Genomic DNA, 21,659 nt, shown 5'->3' with positions numbered 1-21,659 from the left:
TTTTTTAAAATGTGTGTCTTGGATTGGGCAATGCATTAGCTATAGAATTCTGCCATGCTTCAGACAGACAGCATATGATGAGATAAATTTGTACCATCTATTTTTTTTTACATAAACTTTTTGTTTCGGTATAATTTTATATTTATAGAGAAGTTGTGAAGATAGTACAGAGTTCCTGTATATCCATCACCCAGTTTTACGCATTGTTAACATCTTACATTACAGAGTACATTTATCAAAACTAAGAAAGCAACATTATTCATCACTATTAACTAAACTCCAGACCTTAGTTGGATTTAACCAGCTTTTCCATTAATGCCTTCTTTCTGTTTCATTGCAGGACACATCATAGTTAGTTGTCACATTTTCCTAGTCTCCTCTGGTCTGTGATAATTTCTCACTCTGCTTGATTTGCATGACTTTGATGGTCTTGAGGAGTACTGGCCAAGTATTTTGTAGAATGTCTCCTGATCTTGGTTTGTCTGATGTCTTTATCATAGTTAGACTGGGGTTATGGGATTTGGGAAGAATACCTTCTCATTACCTCACATCAGAGTACATCATATCCACATGGCATTACTGGTGATGTTAACCTTCATCACTTGGTTAAGGCAGCTCTCTCCAGGACTCTCCACAGCAAAGGGACTGTTTTCCCCTTTCCCTGCTCTAATTTTTGGGAGTGAGTCACTAAGTGTAGCTCACCCTCAAGGGTAGGGAATTAAGCGCCACCTCCTGGGGGGGGGGGAGAATATGTGTATATATTATTTAGAATTCTTCTGTGGGGAAGATTTGTCTCTCCTCTACCATTTATTCTACTTATTCAGTAATTTATATTTGTACTTATATGTCTGTACATTTATGACTCAGTCCAAAGAAAACCATAGCCTCTGGTTTTGGGACAATTATCTTTATAAAAGTGCTGTTGATGCCTAGTTACATTATTTGTTTATCAATATAGACTTACGAATATTTATTTTATACTTTTTAATTGAATACTGCATTATTTTGCTGCTTAAGTTGTTCCAGCATTGGCCATCAAGAGCTCTTTCAGTTGGCTGTTGATACATTGTCTCTTTTATCACACTATTTTCCTTTGTCCAGAATGGACAGGCTACACCTCTTTGAAGGGTGTTGGGGAAAAACAATCTGCTCTGTGAAGTATAGATAAGGTTTTTAGTCAATAGAGAATCTCTATTGCCAGCAAATAAAGCCTTTTAGTATGAAGGACACCTGTAGAAATGTTGTTTACTTTTCAGCTGAGAATAATAAAAATGAACTTTATGAAGTGCCTTTCATTTAAGTGAGCTGGTGCCTGAGGTTAAATTAGCATATTAAAAAAATGAAATGATGTTTTTTTGACCCAGCTTTAATGATATTACTGAAGTACTCAATTCTTCAGGGAAGATCTGGGCTCGTTCCTGTGCTGTGCACACAATTTTCTTTTAAATCTTCTGCAGTGCAATGTGCCTTTGTGGCAGACTCAAGGGAATGAGCATTTAAGCCATCTGCAGGACTAAGATTTCCTACTGGGCTTCCACCTGGGGAAGCATGCTAACTTAGACTACTTGGCTCTGCTCTGACTAGTTCCAAGGGCATGTTCTACAAGAGGGAGGTTTGCAAGTATCTTTTTTGGGGGGTGTGTGGGGCTCAATCTACTTCGTGCTGAGAAGCAAGAGGTAGTGTGTTATAATGAAATGGAGGGGCCAAGAGTAGAGACTCCTGTGAATGCATCTCAGATCTATTGATGGTTGGCTGTGTGGCCCTGAAAAAGACACTCTATGCCTTTGGATCTCAGTTTCCCTGTGTTACCAGGACTTCATTATTTCTGACCATCTCTCAGATCTAATGTCTTATGATTTTTATGCTATAATTTTATGGTGGCTGGAAGAGGGGTATGTGCATATATTTACAATTCAATTCCAAGAGTGAAGTAGCCTCTAGTTTTGGAGAAATTATATTTGTAAATGGGCATCTATTGATGCTCCATAAAAATGCCAATGTTTCTTGACATTTATATGGCACTATTATTTTTCAAATTTACTTTCACCTTAATTTTGTAGTTTCAACATTAATTTTCTGTTTTTTACTTTGGACACATAATCTTTCTATCAAACATACACATTTATCTGTTCACTTTAACTCTCATGTTGATATTTAGCCATGTCTCTCTTCCCTTGGCTGGTTTTCTCCCAGTTTGTCACTTGTCATAGGTGGTGTGTGGTCTCTCACATTTATGCAAATCTTGAGATTGCCTTTGTTCCATACTATCAATTTCAAGGATATTTGGATAGAGAATAGTCTTTAAAGGTAGGGATTGGGAAAGGGAGGCATGCTTATTGTCTAGTATGATAAAGATAATGCCTGCTTTGGAGTAATGAGCAGGATGCTTAATGCCCATTATAAAATATTTGAGTTCCCTAAACTCAGTATGCAGCCTGTAATGCACTCACTGCATGTGAGAGTCAGCTGACCTTCTTGGCATCACTCTGTGTGAATTTGGGCTTGGGAAATTGGTACAAGAAAATGCTAATACTGTGGCCACTGCTATTGCTATAGTAAAGTCCTTACTCTCTGACTCAGGAATCTCCTGTTTTCTATGTGGTTTCCATAAAACTGTGGCACGCTTATTTGTTAGCTTATAAGTAGGATAAAATAGCATATTTTGACAGTTAGTTCTTTGTACTATACTTCCCTTGTGAACTTTCAGAGGGTTGTGTACAATCACTAGTTTTGGGGGGTTGTCCTCTCTTTATTCATACTTACCTTGAGCTTGATATGGTACCATCAAAAGAATTGAGAACTTGGATTTCCAGAGAATTGGATTCAAGTTTACATTTGGTCATTTTCCAGCTTTGTAATGCTGGCGAGTCCCTTAATATCTCTGTACTTCTTTCTCTTTTTAGTGGAGACGACCTGCTTCACAAGGTTATTATGAAGGTAAAACAAGATTTTATATACCTGTGCTACCCACTATGGCAGCCATACATGACTGTTTAAGTTAAAACTAAATTAAATGAAAAAATCATTTCCCTGGTTATACTGGTGCCATTTTTTCAAATATTTAACAGGGGCTTTGTTATGTTTCTTTTAAACTTGATGAACCCTTTTAGTTGCTAAACTATTATCAGCCACAGTCCCTTTTAGAATATAGTTAATTAGATTTCACTATTTTCCTGCAAAATGTTGAAAGAGTCTATAAGGATTAGTAGCACTAATCAGAATTTGAAAGGGCACTGATACCTCTGTAAATATTATAGGATTATATTTATTTATTTTTTTTCCTTTTTAAACTGCCACAGGTGAGGTACTTCAAATGTAATAGGAAAGGCAAATAGTTTCACCTCATATAAACTCCAACCCATGGGTCCTAGATGCTGGAGTGCTGGGCGGAGGATTCAGAGGTAGTGTCTGGACTCAGTCCAGAGTTATGACTGATTATGATAAATCACTAGCAACTAGCCTAGATTGCTATCTGAAAATCTTAAGTTTTTTTTTCCTAGAAATAAAAAAATTAATAATTATCTTTCTAAATGGCAGCAAAGGTATTGAGGACTATCGTCTTGATTCAATTTAATTTCAATTCCAGTTCTGCCTAGAGAAAAACAAATTCTTCCAATCACCATGCTTATGAACTGAAGCTCTTATCAGACAACTGATAGAATTGTGACCCTTAATGCTACTTTTTTTATTGTTTATAAGAATCACAGCAAGGAAGTGATGTAACTTTCTTCCCTTCCATAACAGCACAAATAGTAAATAACAGTGGTAGTGGTTACAAAATACATGTATGTAAAATATAAAATTTTCTTCCAGGGTGGAAGATGATATAATTCTACTCTCACTAGGAAGTTCAAGACTCTGAGCTGCTTTTCACAAAATGCAGTCAAATTTATTCATGGCCTACAGTTTGAGCTTGTTAATAAGCAGTACATAAACACTTTAAGACCCAGCACATATTAATTATATATATATATATATACACATATATATATATACACATATATATATACATATATATATGTATATATATATATATATATATATGTATATATATATATTTACTGGAAAGCAAACTAACAACAGTTCCATATTGGGATACCTGTTGAATGAAGACTGATGACAAAATACAGTCACAGAGAATAAAGTAACATCTGTTCCTGAGTCTGATATTTAGGAAAGCAAAATATTAGTGCTTTTGGCACAAATGGTAACTCTATGAACAGATGTTTTACCCTGTTATACAATATAATGAGTACTTATAGAGTAATGGAAATACACCAAAGTCAGATTGAGTCAAATTTTAAATATACCGTTGTGAGATAAACTATAATTACAATTTTTTTTTCCTTTCCTTTTTTGTTGTTTACTCTATCTCTTAACTTGGCTTGGAAAGAAATGGTTTCAGTGACATGTTTTCAGCACATTTGACAAGAAATTATGGGAAAAGAGAATCTGGTTAGGGCATGAAAACATTTCCAGAAGAGCATTCAAGAGTTTGACTTCTAGAATGTTTGCCTTTCAGTGTTCATCAAACTTGTCGGAGTGCAAGGTTTCTAGTATAGTGAAGAGTAAATATGATGTGTAATCTGTGGTCAGAGTGCTAGGGGCTCAAGACCTGTCTTTGCTGCTTGCCAGTTCCTTGCCTTTGAGGAAGAAACTAGGCCTACATAGTCCTCAGTTTCCCTCATTTGGCTGTTGGAGATGCTGGGGGCAGGATGCACCGGAACACTCATTTTCTTCCCCGCAGTGTCCCATGGAGGCATGGTCGGGGGGCGGTTATCTGCTTTCCTTCCCAGGAGAGAACAGCAGCATGTTCAGTAACAGTTTTCCACCTACTGAAAAAACTTGAGAGTGTGAGATTGGGGAAAGCCTGGCATTTGTGCCCACCCCCTCCCCCAGCTCACAGACCTGCCAGGGTGCAGGAGAGGCTGGAGCTCTCATGCTCAGGTTGTCAGTACACAGACCATCAGACCACATAAGCCTGTCCCAGCTACACGTCAGTTCTCTCTGTTCCAGCTTTATAGCATGACACTGGGTGGAAAGGTCAGCGTGGTCATTCCCTGGTTATTTTCAGTCCAGGAGAGAGGGACAAAAAGTGCATTATTTTTTTTACCAGGTGGAAAGTGAATTTGCCAACCAACTTGAATAAAGCAGATGCCTCGATTCCAATTTGGTGGCTTCTGATTGTTGGAGGAGTAATGGAGCTAACATGTAGAGGCAGGTAGGTCACACTTGGCAATGAATAAGTCCTGTTTAGGTACTAGTTATGATCAGTATGATCATGATTATTGTTATCATTATTTTCAATTGGTTAGATTGCAGAAGATTGGCACTAGTACTCCCAAACTTCCAGCATGATTCAGTATTGCTACCTGATTCACGTGGTTGTCATGATCATCAATTTAGATAACATATCAATTTGCTTTGTAAAGTATAAAGCACATTATATAATAGTGATGATAATAGAGTATTTAGTGTTTTTATGTGACACCATGGGGTGATATTCCTTGCCAGTTTCTCACTTCTCTCCTGGCTTTTCCAGGACAATTTCAAAGTCTTGGTCAAATAACATAGTTAGACATTACAGTGGAATTAGTAAGTATATTGTTAATTTCCCAACATGAATAATTCATGGTAAAGATATTTCATAAACAGGCCATCTCTTAACTCTCTGTTGAAACAAAGCTGTCATGGTTCTGGGCTTATGCCTGTTGTGCTATTTTAAAAGAATTTGGAACATTTATGTAAGAACCCAAGATTGTGAATAGAATTTGGACAAATGTAAATAGTGTTTTAGTGTTAACCCAAACCTGGATTGAACTCCTTTTGCTTTAAATATCTGCTAGTTCTCTTTCTAAGACAAAGTATATTCATTGAATGGCCAGGATAATTTCTTATTCTTAGTACTGTCTTATAGTCCTCACTGGCCTTGTCCTAATTTATTAACTCAACAGATAGTTATTGAGCACCTATTTTGTGTAGTTACTATTTCACCTGTTGGGGATGTAGTATAAATAAAGAAAACAAATAAACTATACCTTCCACAAGTTTATATCCTGTTCCTAGCATAATTTATTTAAAATGAAATGTTAATTGTGATTCCCTTAGAGACTTAAAATGTACTTAAAAGTACATTTTATATAATTCCCAGGATACTGTAACTTATGGGAAATGTTTTAAATACATACATACATGCATACCTTTTTATTCTTTACATGGAAACACTCCTTAAACCTTTAGTGTTTATAGAGTTATTAATTTATTTGACCATATTAGTTTGATCAACATTATTTGCATATTTATCATATAATCTCCCATCAGGAGAAAAGTAAATAATTGTTTTCAGCCTAGATTATACCACCGATGTATTTGACTTGATACTTTTAAATAAGAGCTTTATGTTTTCCTCAATATCTTTCAGTCAGTGAAACCTCCTTATTCTAGGGGCACCTGGGTGTCTCAGTCAGTTAAGCATCTGACTCTTGATCTCAGCTCAGGTCATGATCTCATGGTTCATGAATTCAAGCCCTGTATCTGGCTCTGTGCTAATGGCATAGAGCCTGCTTGGGATTCTTTCTCTCCTTCCCTCTGCCCCTCACCTGCTTGTGCTATCTCTCTCTCTCTCTCTCAAAATAAATAAACTTAAAAAAACCCTTAAAAATAAATCCTCCTTATTCTAGAACTTGAAATATATATATATGTAATATATATATATATATATATATATATATATATATATATATATATCTGTCTATCTTTGGAAGAATATCTTTAAAAATATATTTATACTTTTACATATTCTTTGAAAGAATATCTTTAAAATCCAACCAGGAGAACCTAGCAATAGGGATATGTGTATGTGCCTAAGTTAGCAGCTCTTATTTCAACATGTTGTAGAAATTAATTATGCCTTAGGAAGGAATTTTCTTTCTGGGTTTTTGCTAAATTCAGTTGAAACAACAAAGAGTTATATGTTAACTCTTTCCTGGCTCAAGTCCAGGAAAGATGAAAGGGAAAGATATTCTTACCAATAGTTTAAGATCATCAAACCTGGATTATTTATAGAAAACAAAAGATGAATTTACACCATTTCTTGTACATATTAAAGACGTTTCTGAATTTGCAGTGCAGTGTCCCATCCTTAACTAAGCTTCTCTTTCATATGGCTTCTCTCTTTCTCTCTCTTTCTGCTTTCTCTAATCAGATAACACAGACTTCACACAGGGAGGCTCAGGGTGTGAAAACTTCATGGTAAGTAGAATATAACTAAATTATTTGATCTGCTATTATTTTTAGAACTTTCATATTTCATAACTTTTCTTTATTCCATTTATTTTCCCAGGAGAGAAAGCTCAGGCTCTTAAAATTCTGCATAGTCAGATTTCAGACTGGTCTTTATAACCTTAAAAGCCCTTTCTCTGGAAGAGAAACATAATTAAACTGAAGACACAAATTAGATCCACCAGTCCGACAGGGTTATAGTGCACCCAGACCCCTCCCCAGGGCTGACCTATCACTGGGTCTTCCTTTCCTCAGTCTTTCCTCACTTCTTTGGAGTGTATCTCCTGAGAGCACTCCCCAACCATCCTTATGCACACAATTCTTCATCTCAAAATGTTTTCAAGAAATCCAGTCTAAGACAGAAGTGGATTAGTCCAGGGCAGTGCCTCCAATCTTTCTTTATTTCTCAAAGACCAGTAAAGGTCAAAACTTTTCTAAAGCACATTTAGAAGGTAGATGTCTTCTAGAGAAAATTGGAGTAGGGACAATTGGGTAATTATGGTGGAAGGAGAGACGGGGTAGATATTTACGAAAAAATGTGGTCTATAATCAAGAGAAAAGAGATAGGGCTTTTGATGTCAAAAGACATGCCATGTTGATGTGTCAGTTGCCCTGTTACAGAGCTTGAGAACACTGACATTTGAGACCAAACCTACTTCGTTCTCGTTCCTGAGGTATCAGTGGATGTTGCTAGAGGGACATGTGGAGGGGTTCAGTGTGCAGAGGCATCACTCAAGGGAGAAAGCAAAGTTAAGTGAACAGCTTCCTTATCTGTGAAAAATGATGAAGTATTTGAGATGTAGTGGATATGTCTGGGCAGTGTTGCCAGAGATACTAGGGTAGCGAGATTGAAAGCACTGGCTTTAGAATTTTAGGTTCAAATCCTGGCTCTGTCCCTTACTAGCTGTTGTCTATGGTTAAGTTACTTGACTTCTTTGAGACCAGAAATAATGGAGATAATGTCAAAGAACAGTTGTGAGAATTAAACAATATACATAATACACTTAATACAGTGAATAGTAAGTATTAAGTACATAGGAATTTATACAATGCAGTAATGCTTTTTGAATACCCATGTGATAGCTGCATGGAATACTTCAGCCTTTGCAGTGGATAAATAGCTCTTTCCTTTGTTCTAAGACATTGAAGAAGATATTAAGGATATTAAGGAGAGTTTCTTCAGTGAAGCTGAATTAAAAATACATATCTACTCTAGAGTGTAAATTATCCTCTTCTTTTCTCATAGTTTTGTTGAATCATTACTTAGGCATATAAATATTTACCTGCAAATTGATAAACATAATTTATGCAATTCAGGAAAATGTCAAAGTTCATGGGAAGCTGTAATTGTTAGACTCAAAAAGTCACTGGGGATTTGCTGTATTTTAATATCATCTGCTAATTTCTTTATCTAAATTTTAAAATAGTGTGTTTATCATTTTCAATGTCAGTTTGAAAAAGGCCCTTTCAAACTAAAGCAGCAAAACTTATGGCTTCTATTAGGCATGATAATTAGGGATGTGAGTGAGAACCACAGAATTTTAAAGCTAGAAGTGACATCAGAGACTCCGTGCCTCAACCCCTTTTATGGAAATAAAAGATAAGCTGGTGAAGGGACTTGCCAGAGTCCTACAGCTTGTTAATGAAAAGACTAATAATAGCCATTACCTCCAGACCTAAAGTCCAGAACACTTGCCATTGCACCAAACAACCCATTCAGTCAGTTCCTGAAAAGACACAGACATGATGAGCTGGTGGTGGCTTGAGATCGTCTGTGTACATGGATTCTCCATTGATCAGCTCAGTAAACTACACCCATGCACCTACCCACACTCCACACACAATTTATGTTCATAACAACTTAAAAGAGAAATATGAATCCAAGAGTATAGTTTGGAAATGGAATCAATGCAAATTGTCTTTGAAGTTTACATAAACACTTCGCTCTTTGACAGTAATAAAGTAGTGCCAGGTTTCTGGAACTAGAAGAATATTTTTGCCTGAAGAAAAAAGGATTGGATTTATATGAGAAAGTTAATGATTATGAAACATGTATTTGTTTATATTCAAAAGTTGTCAACATGAAGTATAATGACTAAAAACTAACATTAACAAAATGGAAAGGATTCTAAAATATACATCTTAGCCCAAAATGTGTACCAAAGTTGTTGTAGAACCAAATGTCTCCATTTTTGTTTTCAAATGTCCTGCCAGGACTTTGACTGACAGATATACATCTAATTTGTACATATACCACAATATATTGTCATTAAATATCTTAAGGGCTCCAGTGGCTTCCTGTGTGTTTGTAGCGTTTCCCACAACAAACTGTAACAGATTCAAATACCTATATAACCACTTGCCATATCCAGGAGGCACTTTCCATATATCTGTCCTCTATTATATTTACTGCAGCAAAACTTAAAAAATACATCTAATTTTATTCCTTCTATCTGTTTTACCTTTTCATGGTAATTTCTCTGACCACCTACAGTTATTATTCAGTCTCCAGCAATAGCTTTAACTTTTTGAGTCATGACTCCTTTGTGAATCAGATGAAAATAGAATTTTTCTCCCTAGAACAGTATATAAAACACATATATAACAAATTTGCATATGATTTAGGTTACTAAACTGGAAATTGATTTTGATCATAGAATATTTTATTTGTGGAAAAGATAATGTAAAATCTAATAGTGATATTCTGGAAATAATTGAAACAAGTCTAATTTGTACAACCCCCCTCCCCCCCAAAAAAACCTCCCAAAGTAAATATTAACTCTACCCAAATTAAGGTTTCTGATGTTAAACTTGAAAAAGAGGTTGTCATAGCAACGTGAACATTTATCTTGGGCACTAAGCTGATTTTGACATTTTTATTTTGATGGCAGCTAGTGCTAAAAAACTATAATTCAAAGGTAGATTGTTGTCAAAGAATATCAGAATTTCCCAAGACTTTTTGGTTGAATTTATATAGCATCATTTCCTTTGTCCTCAAATCAATAAGTTTACCTTTGCAAAGCTTGCATTATTGATTTCCTCTATGCCAGAAAAGAAAAGACTGTGAGTCCACATTTAAGTTTTAAAGTTGTCTAAATAGAAGGAATCTGTGAGAGAAGTCTCCAGTATTTCCAATTATTTTCAGATTTCTTTCTGCAGGGACACTGAGAAGGCCATGTAACTCTTGACTGTAACCTATAAAAGCACCTTCCCTAGCACTGCAAGGTTGGCACGGATGTCTGTGTGCAATTCTGGCTTTCCTACTGGAGCTTGGACATAGTTTGATCAACTAGTATGCTTTTGGCTGCAAATAAAAAAGCCCAATTCAAGAAAAAATTATACAGTAAAAAAGTTAATTATCTTACATAACAGAAAGTCCAGAAGTAGAATTAGTTTTGGTCAGGTTGGTGTTGCAATAATTCAATGGTGACCATCAAGGATCCATGTTCTATATTTCTGCTCTGTTATCCTCAGTGTGAGAGTGTTGAATTTAGACTTGCTACTCTTATGGTTATACAATACAAGCACTATCTGAATCAACATACATTCTTGCTCACCTCCTAAATGAGAGAAAACCCTTTCCCCCAACTATAATTGGACAAATGTAGACCAGTGTCTTCTTTACTTACAACAGGAGCCAGAGCCATGTCATGTGCTGACTGCTTTCTGTGAAGCAGGAATAACTTGACAGTGAGGTCTGTTATCCCTCAGTCATTGGGTTGGGGGGAGGGTGGATGGGTGGGGATAGCGCTATCCAAACAAAATCAGGATTCTATTAGGAAGGAAAAAAAAAAACGGATGTTGGGAAGGTAACGTTCTCTCTTGATATCTTTGGTAGTGTTTATAATAGCACCTACAGGAAATATATAGATTCACCTCAGCTAAAAATATCTGCCAATTAACCTAACCCATGAAATAACTCTGTTGAGTTACTCTGAGAAAGGGTATCCCTTTTCTCTAAAAGTTTTGCCTTAAGTTTTATTGTGTTTCAAGAATACTCTTTTGTAAATCCAACAATCATATGAATAGTAGAGAAAAATCTTTATATTCTGTTACACTCTTTTGCGACAAAACTGTTTAAAAGGGAATGGCTTAATACCCTGGCTTTAACAAGAACCACAACACTGGACAAGACATCTTTCTGCATGGTTGGTAGGAGATTGAATCTGAAACATGGACATCATTATTTACAGAATATGTAGTTCTTTCTTTATCAAAGCAGCAAAATGAGATGTGGGCAAAGCATTGCAAGTGTTCCAGTTATACATATAATATCCATTATATTCTCATTGAAGTTTTGACCAACCAAGAACTTTCTCACCATTTGCAGATGCTGATTCTTGTGTAGCCTCTAAAAGTGACTCTCAAAATAGGAATCATTTAAAGGTGTCATTAAACAAATACATAAACAACATCCAGAAGCTGGCTGTACCGAACTCTGGATGTCAGCTTCATTCAGTTGTGTATTAAAGAAATGTATGAACTAACAGTTTCTCCATTACTTGTCAGCAATCTTGGAGTAGATATGTTTTTATTTTGACAATGACACTGCTTTGGGGCTGATTAGACAATGACACTGCTTTGGGGCTGACTTGACAATGACACTGCTTTGGGGCACAGGGTTAGAACCCTGTGCCATGGGATTTGGTGGCCAAGTCAGACTCTCCTGAATGTCATCTTGACACTTCCTTTTCACATTTAGCTTCCCTCTTCTGCCTTTTCTCTCCTAGGTCTCCTCTTTCTGTCTCTCTTCTTGCTACCTTCCTTGTTCCCACCTTTTCACTTTCTTATTTTCTCATCTCTCTCCTTCCTTCTGTCTTCCCTAATACCTTCCTTGTATCCCCTTTGTTGTTACCATCGTTCTTGTTGTAGCAGAAGACTCTTAGCAACAGAATGCAATAGGCAGTACTTTTCATTAAAAATGCTAATAATTTTATTATTTTTGCCAATTTTTAAAAAGTTTATTTATTTGAGAGAGAGCATGCACGTGCAAGTGGGGGAGGGGCAGAGAGAGAAGGAGAGAGAAATCCCAAGTGCTGTGAGTATAGAGCCTGCAGAGCCTGATGTGGGGCTCAAACCAATGAACTGTGAGATCATGACCTGAGCCAAAACCAAGAGCTGGACACTCAGTGGACTAAGCCATCCAGGTACCCATCTTTTGCCAATTTTTGATCCTCAGAGGAATGAATGACAGTGAAAGAATATGAGTGTGTGGCTGCATGTGCATGATATTTAATGTAAAACTGATATGTTTACTCTTTTAAACAATGATTACATTGATAACTGTAGCAAAAGAAGGAATCCATGTTCCTTGAGTGTGTTTCACGTATTCTAATAAAGTCAGGGTTTGGCCAAGGACTTTAAGGTATTAGAATATCTTTAGACTAAAAGTTCTACCAGTGTCTCTTTTCCTTTAACTAAAAATTTTATTATTTTAAAATTTGTAATAATTTATTATTGTAAATAAGGAAAAACATGTATGGGGCACCCTGATGGAGTTAGGAGGGTACACATGTAGGATGGCCTGGGTGGGTACTGGAGCGCAAGCAGGGTAAGGTTGGATTTCACATGGGGGCCAGTGGCCTGGCATGGGGGTGTCAGTGATAGAACAGGTTGAAGATGGTATACAACGAAGGGATTATGTAGAGTAACTTGGCATGGGGTTTTGTGACTGAACAGGGTGAGGAGAACATCCATATATGATCATGGCCTGAGTGGAGTAAGGAAGATGTCTATGTGAGGGAGGTGATAAACCACTGACTTGGTTTAGATTTATCATTTCTTGCCCAGACTATTATAACTGTCCCCTAACAGATCTTCCTGCTTCTAGACAAGAAGCATAGAACCTACTATGTTTTAAGCCAAGGATTTAAGATGAGAAAGTGAATCGTAGCATAGGAGAGACATGAGAGAGAAAGGGAATATTTTTCTCCAGGAAGGTAAATCCTTCTGAATACCAAGGAAGTATCCAACCTTGCTAGATAATTTCTCCATCATAGACCAAGCTGTAAAGTGCAATGATGATAACGAACTGGCTAATGAGAAATAGCAGCTGTAAAACAAGATTCAGTCTTACAGCCTTTTTGTAGAAAGCATTTTCTTTTTTTTTTCAATATATGAAACTTATTGTCAAATTGGTTTCCATACAACACCCAGTGCTCATCCCCAAAGGTGCCCTCCTCAATACCCATCACCCACCCCCGCCTCCCTCCCACCCCCCATCAGCCCTCAGTTTGTTCTCAGTTTTTAAGAGTCTCTTATGCTTTGGCTCTCTCCCACTCTAACCTCTTTTTTTTTTTTCTTCCCCTCCCCCATGGGTTTCTGTTAAGTTTCTCAGGATCCACATAAGAGTGAAACCATATGGTATCTGTCTTTCTCTGTATGGCTTATTTCACTTAGCATCACACTCTCCAGTTCCATCCACATTGCTACAAAGGGCCATATTTCATTCTTTCTCATTGCCACGTAGTACTCCACTGTGTATATAAACCACAATTTCTTTATCCATTCATCAGTTGATGGACATTTAGGCTCTTTCCATAATTTGGCTATTGTTGAGAGTGCTGCTATAAACATTGGGGTACAAGTGCCCCTATGCATCAGTACTTCCGTATCCCTTGGGTAAATTCCTAGCAGTGCTACTGCTGGGTCATAGGGTAGGTCTATTTTTAATTTTTTGAGGAACCTCCACACTGTTTTCCAGAGTGGCTGCACCAATTTGCATTCCCAGCAACAGTGCAAGAGGGTTTCCGTTTCTCCACATCCTCGCCAGCATCTATAGTCTCCTGATTTGTTCATTTTGGCCACTCTGACTGGCGTGAGGTGATATCTGAGTGTGGTTTTGATTTGTATTTCCCTGATGAGGAGCGACGTTGAGCATCTTTTCATGTGCCTGTTGGCCATCCGGATGTCTTCTTTAGAGAAGTGTCTATTCATATTTTCTGCCCATTTCTTCACTGGGTTATTTGTTTTTTGGGTGTGGAGTTTGGTGAGCTCTTTATAGCTTTTGGATACTAGCCCTTTGTCCGATATGTCATTTGCAAATATCTTTTCCCATTCCTTTGGTTGCCTTTTAGTTTTGTTGGTTGTTTCCTTTGCTTGCAGAAGCTTTTTATCTTCATAAGGTCCCAGTAGTTCATTTTTGCTTTTAATTCCCTTGCCTTTGGGAATGTGTCAAGTAAGAGATTGCTACGGCTGAGGTCAGAGAGGTCTTTTCCTGCTTTCTCCTCTAGGATTTTGATGGTTTCCTGTCTCACATTCAGGTCCTTTATCCATTTTGAGCTTATTTTTGTGAATGGTGTGAGAAAGTGGTCTAGTTTCAATTGTAGAAAGCATTTTCTAAAGAGGGCTGTTTACCTTATCTACCTGCTCTGGGAACCAGCATCTAGTTATTGAAATAAAACTCATTCTTATATAAGCTACAGAATTTTGTGTTACAGAAATTTGTGATGGTAAAAGTTGAAAATGAGAAGTAAAAATTATCATCTCACAACTCTAATAATCACTAGTAAATTTTCTTCCACATTCCTTCCTCCAGCTCCTGCCGCTGCCCCTACACATGCATATAGATATATGAGATAATGCTCTGCCTTTGTGTGTGTGTGTGTGTGTGTTTAATTTTACTTAATAATAATTACATTATAGTCATCTTGCCAGGCTATGAACTTATCTTTGAAAACATGATTTCTGAAGTTATAGATATGCTATTACTGCTAGAAATTTAGATTTCTCCCTATAATAAACAGTGTTGCAATGACATTTTTTTGTGTTAATTCTTTAAAAAAAATTTTTTTTAATGTTTATTTATTTTTGAGAGAGACAGAGACAGAGTGAGAGTGGGTTAGGGGCAGAGAGAGAGAGGGAGACACAGAATCTGAAACAGGCTCCAGGCTCTGAGCTGTCAGCACAGAGCCCAACGTGGGGCTCGAACTCACGAGCTGTGAGATCATGACCTGAGCCGAAGTCGTACGCTCAACCAACTGAGCCACCCAGGCACCCCTGTGTTAATTATTTTCTTAAGACAACTCCTCAAGGTTTAATTGAGTCAAATGGTAAATATTTCATGGATTTTTATGCAAATAGGAAAACTGATCTCCAGAAATAATATATCAATGTGCACAACCACGAACCACAACAAGGGTTCCAGATTCTTGTAAAAATGGTTTGCTTCATCCAGTTTAGGTAAATTTTTTTTCTAAGAATGCCCAAAGTATTAAAATACTCTGCCTGACCTTTAAACCTTGCATAACTAAAAATATGAAGGGTGAAAAATGCATAAAAAAATTTAATACATTTCGCTAACAGAATTTAAACAGCATTAACTTATGAATAGAATAAATAATGCTTTAGACATCATGAGCTATTTTAAGAAGATAGTAATTGAAACATGAAATTATTTGGTACAAAATTTTACAGTTAATGAATGTCTTAAGTATGCAAGATTTTTAAAAAATTATTGCAAAATAAAAATTATAATGCTATGTTAAAAATCATAATGGTGCACTAGAACAAAAAATTTCTTATACTCAATTGACCCTCACCCCTTTGCTTTGTGGATTATCTGCTTTCAGGATAAGAGAAAATGAAATTTTTAAACATTTTTAAATGGCTTCTATTCCTGCCCAGCACAACAATTATCATCTTTGTCTCCCAGTTAATATATGCTCAGACAATCCAAGCTCATTTTGGTGCCACTGTAGGAAAATGCACTTAGGAAGGAAAATTTACTACTGCACCCATCATAGAACAAAGTCTCCAAACATGTATGACTTTTGATTATCCACTACTTTGCATTCTCTCATTAGCAGAGACAATTGGAGGCCGAATAAAAACATAATTTTATTTGCAGAACTCAGAGTAATCTCTCATAGCTATGATATCTTCCTTTCAGAGTTTAGAGAGTTCTATAATCCATAAAGATTCTGAAGGGCGTTAAACCTGTATAAGAAAAAGAGTGAAATAATCAGATCTAAGAATAAGTTTTTGATATATGTAGTTATCATTATCATGGCATGTGTGTTCCAATAAACCTTTACATGTATATATATATACACATATATATGTGTGTATATATATATGTATAAAAGGCAGGGGGGAGGTTTGGCTCATGGCCTGTAATTTGCCAAACCCTTCCCTTGAAGATACTCAGGAGATGAGCTGGCTGCCCAAGGGGACTGTGGCCCAGTCTGCTCCTTTGTGAGATGAAAACCACTCTAGGGCTTAGTGCTGCACTGACAACTGTGCATGTGGGCCCAATGGTATTTGGGAGTTTTTGACCAAGTAGTGGATACAGAAACCTGAATGTGAAAGTTGTGTTGAAATAGACTGAGCCTACCTCATAAGAAGCTCCAACTATGAGCACAGCATCATGTACAGAGAAGTTGAATCACTATGCTGTATACCCAAAACTAATGTAACATTGTGAGTCAGATGTACTCTGGAAAAAAAAATTAAAAAAAGAAAGAAGCACCAGTTGCTTAATTACAGATCAGGTCCAATTTACCCCCTTCCCCCTCCTCTATCTACACACGCACACACACACACACACACACGGATACACACACACACACACACACACACACACACAAAGACGTATGGAGAGAAATTTAGTTACCAGGACAAAGAGCTACAAAATCTGGGGAGTGAAGGAAAATGTCCACAACAGGGGTGAAAGCATTAAGAGACTAGATTGTTAGAGTCTAAAGTACAGAATCATGCAGAGACACATAAGAGGAATATCAGTCTTGGCCAGGTCAGGGAAGAAGACTGGGGAAATAATGTGTAAGCTGAAATCTGAAAGAAAAGTTAAGGGGAACATGCCCTGGGCTAGAAGGGTAGGCAGAAGCCAGATAAGACAGGTGTGAGAGTTCACGTGGTGGAGTCTGGACTTCATCATGAAGGCAACTGGAATATGTCTCTTCCTATTACCCTCTGTATCATTCAGACATTTGTTTTGGAATCTTCTCTACTTTTCCCCTTATATTTTAATCTCAACTTTTCATTGTTCCTATTTGCTATCTGAATTCCAGCTATGCATTCTGCCTGTGTCCTGCATATAACTTTTTCTGTGTTCCTTGCCACATACATCTACTTGGATTCAGTAGGTCATATTTAGCACCAATTGTGGTGAATTCACCCAGAGGAATTTCTAGATTCCTAAACTGAATAATAGTCTTACTAAAGCACTACTCTTTATAAAATAATATATGATGGTGGTGGCATTTCACATTGGTGGGGGGAAGGTGAATTATATTATTCATTAGTGTATTTTGGACCACTTAGTGCCCATCAAGAAAAAAAACCAGAGTTAGATCCCTATCTCACATCAAATAAATACTAAATGGATTAATATTTTACCTATAAAATCATTGTACTGGATGAAAATGAAGGAATTTCTTTTTTAAATAATCTTGTATTAGTAAATAATTTTGTAGGTAAGTAAACCCAAATTGATTAATTCATTAATTTATTAATTAGTTTAAATTAATTTGTCAAACAATTAAACCTAAATTTGTAAGGCAAAAAATGTCATTAAAAAAGTCAAAAGATAAATGACATATTAGGAAAAATATATGTAATTCAGATTATGTACTAAAGACTAATTTCATTATTATGAGAAGAATTCCCAAAAATCAACCAGTAAAAGAACAACCACTCCAAAAGACAAACTGAAATGGTATAAACAGAGTGCACAGAAAAGGAAATACTGGAGTTTTTTAAACCTTGAAAAAAAATTCAAACAGTGTCATAATTAGAAGGAAGGCAGATGAAACTATCCTGGAATCTTATATTTCACTTATCAGATGATCAAAGACCACAAATTTTGATAACATTGCATTAGTGACAGTGGGGAAATGGGTGCTCCTATACATTGCTGCTGGGAATTTCAATCAATATAGATTTTTCAGAGGAGAATTTGGCAACAATTACCAAAATTAGCAATTCAAATATACTTCGGCCCAGCAATTCCCTTATAGGAAATTATATATCTACTTGAATCATGATAACAGCAGAAGTTTGCAGGAACAAACAAAACATGAAACAAAACAAAACCCACTAAATATCCTTTAAGAATAGGCTCTTTAAATAAATGATGGTACAGTTATACCTAATATCTGATGTAGCCATTAAAAATGGTAATGTAGCATGAAATAATCTCTGTAATATTTCATAAAGAGAAAGAAGCGGGGTACAGAACAGTGTATATAGTATGAAGCCACATGTGTAAACTGTATGCTAGTGAGTGCATTTGATATCTCTGGAAGTATACACAAGAAATCGATTTTGGTGACTGCCTCCAGGGAGGGAAACTGGTAGCTAAGGTGGTAGAGAGAGTTGTTTTGTGCACCTATTGCCTATCTGAAAGCTCTCTCTCCTCCCCCTAAGTACAACTGCCTTTTGATGCTCTGACGGGCCAGTTGACCCCTCCAAGTTTTTGGTCTTCTCTTAAAATGAAACTACCTCTGTTTAGTGCTCACATCTTCCAGAGACCATCTGTCAACTTATCTAATAAGATATACATATAAAAACCCGTGTAAAATATAAAACACTGAACACAGGTAAGGAATAACTATCATTAGTCCTCCTCTAATATAGTGAATTATGTTAATTTGACAAGTGAAGCAAGGAAAAGTTGGAGTAGAAAAATAAATTTCAGATCCTAAGTAGATTTAAGCTCTCCTATCTTCTATGTATTTAATCTTTCCTTGTCAGAGAAAGAGCCATATCTTTCCAAAGTTTAGTACGGTGCTTAGCTCACTGTGGGTGTTTAACGAATATTAAATAATAATAATAGCTATTTATGGAACATTGCACCACTTGATAATACTTTCCTTCCATTGAATCACACCTTTTAGCAAGCCATTTTTAAAATGTATTCCTAACTAAATTAAGGTGCAAAACCTCACAGTGAGAATTGATATTTATATAAAAAAGAGAACTGGCACAAAACCAATGATTTAAACTGCAATTTTCCAATTCCTTCTTAGTGGCATTAATAATGGTGCCCTTTTGAAATGTCTTTTTTTCAAATACCATATTATAACTGTGATAGGCTGGCTAGAGAGTATAGTCTTCCTATTTGCTGTTTTTCTCCCTTCCCTTTGCTTTCACATTTTGTGATCTGCCTTGGGAGGAAGGCATCAAAGGGAATAATAACCTAATTTTAACCTTTAATTGCTTTTGCTCTTTAACTATGTATGTAGTTTCAGTTTTCCTGCTCGTTACGCTATATCACTTCTCAGCTATGGCACATGTGTACACAGGCGCTTAGATAATGATCTCTAAGAACCCCTCCAATTCAGATGCTGTATGTGTCTCTAGAGAAGATGTACATTATATGTGTCTTGTATTGTTTTTGGTTATGAAGAATTATGTCTGTTTAATAAGCCTCAATAAAATAGTAATCCTCTAAAAGGATAAAAATTCTCTAGATCCTTTAAGAATACGTCCATGGAGCTGAGTTTCAGAAACCTTGGGACAATGAAAATGCATATTCATATTATTAAGGATTCACAAAAATTGGCTATTTTTACCTGGAATGCCCTTTCTCTACCTGCCAAACTCCTACTCAGCATTTAAAACAGCCTAAATATCATCTCCTTTCTGAACCTTTGCCCAACAAAGAAGAGCCATCTCTGATCCCATGCTATCTTACAATGTGCAACATTCTCTTGAGCTCTATACTTATCTGGTTTTGTGACTGCATCTTCCATCAGACTGTGAACTCCTTATTGGCAAGAGTGTTTCTTATTCATCTTTGAATCCCTAGTGGCTGGAACACAGGAAGTGCTCAACAAATGTTTCCCAAAGGCATGAATGAATAATTATTGGAAGTGAGGAGTCCTAGGTTCTAGTTTCAGCTCTGCTGCTAATAATGTGTGGTTCTGAGCAACTTGATGAACTTTTCCAGATTTCAGTTTCCTCAAGTATAAAATGAAGGGATATCTTAGAAACTCTCTCAGGTCTAGTTGATGATTTTGTATTCTTAATTAAGATCACAAACTCCTTTTGGCAAGGATTCTATTTTCTGTGTTATTGTGCATAGCACACTGTAAATATTCAGTACATCACCCAGAAAAACACATATCGAAAAAATAACCTATGATTGAGTTGTGGGGCAAATGATAGATATCATCTCAAACCAAAGGGCTGGTCTTTATGCATCGTTAGTTTTAAAAGAGCATCTTCTATACAGAAGTATTTGTTCATGTTCTTATACATCTTCAGATTTGAAGGGCAACTATAAAGTGGGGGCAGAGTCCAGGTCTCAAAGAGACAATGGTTGGAGGGGCCAAGATGGTGGAGCAGCATGCAAGTTATCTGCTTCTCTTAGCCCTGAAATGCAGTTAGATCAGCATCAAACCATTTTGCACACCTAGAAAATTGATCTGAGGATTAACATAACAATCTGCATAACTTGAGCCACAGAACTCGGGAGAGGTGAACTGAGGGAGAGAGAAGCTTCGAAGGATATGGAGCTGTATTTGTGGAGAAAGGACAGAGAAAGGGGGGAGAGTACAGGAAAAGTACTCCTCCCAAATGTAGCTGGAGAGAAAGAGAAATAATGGAAGCACCCACAGTTGTTTGAATAAGAAAGGGAGAAAAGAGAAAGGAGAGGGTTTCAATATCATTAGGACTCTATAAACAGGGCAGAGCAGCATTGGAAATTCCATAGCCCAATACCTGGTGGTGCTCTGGTGGGAAGGGAAAATCCCCAGGAACTGGCAGCCAGGGACGAGGGGTCCACAGGCCACACGGGGAGAAGTGGTTCCCCTGCCACCCTGCTAGGAGGGCATTTGGTAGAGGCTGTATGGCCTTCTTACAGGCAAAGGTCCCAGCAGACCCCAGAGAACACAATTGCTGGTATTAGAACAAAAATTCCAGGGTGCAGTGGCACCTGATGTGGGTTGTATGTGGTGATTTACCATAACCACTGAAATGCAAATGATATGAAATTGCACAAACTTATTCTGGGGCAAGTTGGCATCCTGTCACAACCTCCGAGCCTCAGCAACATGATTGCAGGGACGTTCCCAGGGTCAAGCTGGCATCCGGCCATTGCTCCTCGCAACCCTCCCCCAGAGTGTCAGAGTGGGTCCAAGCTACAGGGTCCTCAGATGTGAGGGGTTTGGAAACACAGCTCCATCTGAGATAAAATTCGGGAGAGAGGTCCTGCCTGGCAGGCTAATGGTTTGGATGTGGACAGTGTAGAAGTGGGGAGTGGAAGGAAGCCAGAGACAAAAGAGGGGTGCTTGATTGCTGGTGGGGTAGAGCACAGAGTTCTGATGCTAGAGACTAGGAAGCTGCATGATACCATTTTCACCTCTCCTGCAGCGCTGATCCACCACATTAAGCTAAGCAGTGCCACATAGTGGATA

The 21,659-nt window shown here is 37.1% G+C and overlaps 1 protein-coding gene across 1 annotated transcript in view; it reads right to left on the bottom strand.

Annotated features, from left to right (window-relative positions):
* Positions 1-21,659, bottom strand: part of HTR1E (5-hydroxytryptamine receptor 1E) — an 85,464-nt gene that overhangs the window by 15,015 nt on the left and 48,790 nt on the right. The window lies entirely within an intron of this gene.

Source organism: Leopardus geoffroyi, chromosome B2 (genome assembly GCF_018350155.1).
Source record: "Leopardus geoffroyi isolate Oge1 chromosome B2, O.geoffroyi_Oge1_pat1.0, whole genome shotgun sequence".
NCBI lineage: Eukaryota > Metazoa > Chordata > Mammalia > Carnivora > Felidae > Leopardus > Leopardus geoffroyi.
Note: the sequence above shows the minus strand (reverse complement) of the source record. Positions and strands in the feature narration are given on the sequence as shown.